Genomic DNA, 5,000 nt, shown 5'->3' with positions numbered 1-5,000 from the left:
TCCCAACCTAAATCGTGGCATCTTTGTTTGCTCCTTTGATGCTTGCCGTACTTTAAAACCATTCCCCTCTATTAACTATGTGAAAAACGAGAGAGCCCTTTCTAAACATATGGGCAAATAATCTCATTTGTGGGGAAAAAGTACTACGCCGTAGAATTGTTAAGGCCTACTTGAACCAGAGAACATTCCACGAGATGATGTAGTTGGAATGTGATGTTCCACAAATTGTTATATTTTGTGGTTTCCGATATATTCTGGGATTCTCTTGCAAAGGAATAGGCCATTTCCAGGTTCATATCTACCTCCTCTTCAAAGCGAGTCTAAGTGCGAAGTTTTTCTTATGAAAATTAGTTTTCATTCATATGCAGGGGCACCCAACGACCATTTGTTGTAAGATGTATTATTATACCCCAGTTAATGAAATATATGTTATTAGGCATTTTCAGGTGTTTTTCAGTGTTGCTGGGAAAACATCATCTGTTCCTTTTTCCCAGCAAGACACACAAGAAATTTCCCAGCCAGCTAGATAAAATTGGTTGGTTTCCCAGCCAGCTGATCAAATTTATTCCCAAGCCAGGAATTCCGCGCGCTTTCAAATCCCTCGATCCAAAACGACCGAACAAAAGCGACAAAACCGGGACAAAACAGGTTTTTTTCCGCAAGCGCAGTCACTCTGACAGCCGTCGTATGTTTTTGAATATTCTCTGGGAGAGGGAAGTGGTTCTTTCTTTTTTTTTTTTTTTAGTCGTCCTCAGTCTCAGAGTTTCTACAGCCAGCCTTCGCGCGGCTTTTCCGCTCGAAATCCAGCGACGCATGCTATTTAGTATTCTGATCTTAAAATTTACTCTTCGTTTATCTGGTGACTGCACAAGATTAAAATGTACATGACAGATTTTCTTTATTTACTAAATTGAAACATTATGGTTTTCTAAGATTAAAACAATTTTAAAAATCTGAACAGACGTTTCTTCCGCGCGGCCTTTAGCCTTTGAAAAACCGGAATTATTGCTTCCGGGAGGAACAAAATCGTGCTACTATGGACACTGGGATAGCAGAATTGTGACGTCAATACCAGAACGAAATTCTTCCAAGGCCCGAATTTCCCTTTTTTACAGACTGGGAAGTTTCTGAAACTGCTTCTGAGATGCGTGATGTTTGTTTGCAATAATGCAAAAGGCAAAAGAACCAAATTTCTATCCCTAAAATTCCCTACCTTCCTGTATTGACATCACTACTCTGTTATTCCAGTCTCTTGACCACCCCGCCGGAAGTGAAAATCCTATTTTTAAAAGGATGAAAGGCATAAGTATGGGGGGAAAAATGGCAAATTGGTATGGATTTTTATATTGCTTTTATCCTGGGCAATAACTCAATTGAGTAAATAAAGAAAAATCTGACAATACACTTTAAAGTCTTGACATGTCGTCTTTTTAATAAAGGTCATTTACCAGGAGCCCGTGACTAGGAGCGAACAACAGCCCTATATTTCTGTAACTGCGTTTTCACAGAGCGATTTATTTTTAGATTGAATTTCCCGGGAATAAGACTCCCGCAGGAGCCCAATGACCAATCACAAGAAACTAACTTGACGTCATAGCGTCACCCAACCGGAACTTCCTTTGTCTTTTTGCGAAAAAGGTAGCCTAAAAATAGATCGGTATTTTTTCTGTTTATGCACAGAGCTCCATCGTCTCATCACTTGCCGAAGCTTATGGCAACAGCTATCCTCTTAGTGACGCGGTTCAACAAGGCTTGGAGAGAGTCTTAAATGAGAGGTATAAAGGACGTGAGAAGGAAGGACTTCAATGCCGAATTCATCACAAAAACAGTTGCGCTGCTTACGAACTGAAACATAAGGTAAGTACTGTTTTACTTTTTCTCTACTGTAATACCTGAGATAATTGATTTACTAAAATGAGTGGACACAAGGCTAACTGTGCAGCGGTTTTTTTTAATGTTAACTGCGCATGTACCAACTGGCTTGAAGAAGAACCCTGTTCAGTTATATGTTTCAATTCCCGCTTCTTTAAGCCTGGTTTTCACTAGCGACGCAAGCACAAGCGCAGGCGTAAGTAGCTTATGCTGTAAAAAACGAACGTCGACGTAAGCATCCAAATCAACCATGGCGTCCGCCATTTTGTTCAAATGCTCAGGCGCGGGGAATCTTGAACGAGTGCTTCAACGCAAGCGAACGCAAGCATAAGCGCAAAGCACAAGGAAAAGGAAAAATTTTGATTCTTACGCTTGTGCGTGCGCCTGCGCTTATGCTTGCGTCAACTCCGTTTTCGCGGTGAAATAAGTGCTCTCTTATGCTTGCTTCTTATGCTTGCGTCGCTAGTAAAAACCAGGCTTATCTGTTCTTTTTCGAAATTAAAAAAATGAAGTGCCTACTTTCAAAATCAATTTCTAAATGTCGATTCGCGTAGTCTTAAAAAGGCTGGTCCAACAGCGTTTGGTTTTAGGTCTTGAAATGTTTTCCGTTTGGTAGCCGTCTGCAAGAAGAGACTTCAAGGAGAGCACGCGAGCAACAGGTGTATTTTTTGAAAGCGCCTAACATTGCTGGCCAGGTTTTCCTCTATGTTAAAAGATGGTTTAAAAAATCGCTCTTTGGGACCCCTTCGGATTCTCGCAAGAATCGCCTCCTTGTCTTGAAAGTGGAATCGTCTCAGTAATTCGTCTCACCTTGTAGGTGTCTTACTCCCGTCTTTTTATAATCGTTTCAGGAAAAGTCGATCGTATTTTCACAACAGCATCTCGCGCCAGAGTGGCTTATAGACATTAGATAAACGAGCACCTTGACAGAGAAAGATCTTTCGCAGCCAAGTTTTCAATGAAAGAGATAGGCATGCTTCGAACCCACACCTTCCGAGAGTCTGACTCAAATAGATTCCATGTTGCCGTGCGTCTTTTCAGTAAAAGATCACAGAAGACATCAAAATGTGTTAAGAACACCTATCTAATGACATTCTCGGCTATCACTTAGCGTACCACTTATTTTTTCTTACCACATTTTGACGTCTTCTGTGATCTATTACTGAACAGACGCACGGCAACATGAAAACTGTTTGGTGATGGCGTCTACCATGCGTCTGTCCTCCAACAGTTGAGAACGAATCAAGATGCGTGCATTATTGAGTTTATTGTATGCAGTCAAGAGGCCATTAATAAATCAAAAGTAAGAATCTGGTCTCAGGTTTGTTCCCATCAGCGTCAGACAAGTGTCTATTTTTAAAGCAAGGTTTGCGGGAAAATGACAATAGATCAAATCGGCTAACTCGATGTTGTACTCAATTAAACTCTCGGGGTTAAGCATCTTTGTGTATTGCATCTGACATGATAAAGTAGCATTCACATTTAAGGGATAGGGAAAATAAATGGAAACGAAAACAGCTTTGTGTTTCGAATGGGCTTAAATTGGGACAACACGAAGTTATGCGATTGGTCTAAGACTTGATTTAAAATAGACAATTTTCTGCGCTGCGCGTGGGAGGGATTAGACCTAATTTAGGTTAAATGTAATCTCGTTTATGATGGAATCTTGATACAGGACAAAAGATCACAATTCATAGACTGAAAGGTGTCTTTGGTTTAAATTTTACCAGGGCTTCCCTTTGGTAAGAATGGCAACGTGATAGTTCATTGGTCGCGCCAACATCCACCATGGAAAATGGAGAGATGTTTTTCCAGGTCAGTATTATCACCCAAACGGACTTTTTGGTAAGCCATGGGCTATGGCTATCACTGCGAGGAATTTGTCGTGTTATCAACTAAAGTACGAGTTCATGAGCTACCTAGACTCTCCAATGACACACGGAAGGACTGCGTGACGCGGAGCCTAAACATTCGCTTGTAACTTGCGCATTTTGATAGAGTGGACAGCTCAACTATTTACAATATTCTAAAATGAGGGACAAGACTACTCAGGAGTTCTTGTCCCTCACAGGGGTAATGAGCATCCTACCGGTGGTTGTGGAGGTGTTAGATTCGAGATCCTGGCTAAGACTCTGATCTATTCAGTTGTTAGTTCGCCCGTCGCCAAGCCACTACATTACACATCGTTCCAGGGGCACATTTAAACCGTTCAAAATCAAGAGCTGTAGTTGCAAGGAATTTTCTTTTAATATGACCATCAAAAATCTGTCTTAGAGTCATTTGAGGCTGGTTTTCGGCCGACGCTAGCCTCAGGTTGATTGAGCATCGGACTACTGACTCGGAGGTCGCGGAAATCAAAAACTACGGCCGGACCAACAAGGAGTTCTATTGAATAACCGAGGAGAAGATGGTGCCTTTGTAATGAACATCTGCAAATGGTTAAACTCTGTATTCTTCTCGAATAAGGACGATAAACCGTAGCCCACGTCTCAAATCCCTTCCATGTGAATAACCTGTGGTACGTAAAAGAACCCACAAATTATTTCAAAGAGTAGGACATGTGGAGTTCACGATGTTCTGTGTAATATACCAGGAGGGCTGCAAGTTCGAAAACGGTAAACAGGTTAATTGCTTTTCCCTCCTAAATCAGGGTTACCCATCGTATCATTCTTTTTCGTAGGTTGGGCACAGTACTCCTGGACCGCTAGCTGTAAAGTTCACAAACTATCAGGGGGACAAGGTGAGAGTGGCAAGCAGGAAAAGTTTACAGCAGCATATTACGTCGGGCTTTTACCAGCAGTACATTGAAGAACTGCGAAATGCATCCCAGAAATGGGGGGATCAGTTAAAAGCGGGTTATTCTGACATCCGAAAGAGAATGGCCGAAGAGATTTTGCAGTTGAAAAGGTAGAGGTAGACGTGAGGAAGATTAATGCCTTATTATCTGGAGCAGTTTTAAACTTACTCGCGCCCCATCCCCGTCAAGGAACCGGTTGCCAAAGTCAGTTTGGTCCTTCAAATAACGGAAGATGGCCTATTTCTTGCTGCTTGACTGAAGTTCAAGGAGCATCGTTTCGATAGTGACCGTTGGTCGTCTCAAGAATATTTCTGGAAGGCAGATGCAAACC

The 5,000-nt window shown here is 41.8% G+C and overlaps 1 protein-coding gene across 1 annotated transcript in view; it reads right to left on the bottom strand.

Annotated features, from left to right (window-relative positions):
- Positions 1-5,000, bottom strand: part of LOC138027798 (rRNA-processing protein FCF1 homolog) — a 270,573-nt gene that overhangs the window by 66,286 nt on the left and 199,287 nt on the right. The window lies entirely within an intron of this gene.

This window comes from Montipora capricornis, chromosome 12 (assembly GCF_036669925.1).
Source record: "Montipora capricornis isolate CH-2021 chromosome 12, ASM3666992v2, whole genome shotgun sequence".
In the NCBI taxonomy this organism is placed as follows: domain Eukaryota; kingdom Metazoa; phylum Cnidaria; class Anthozoa; order Scleractinia; family Acroporidae; genus Montipora; species Montipora capricornis.
This window is presented reverse-complemented; position numbering and strand designations above follow the sequence as displayed.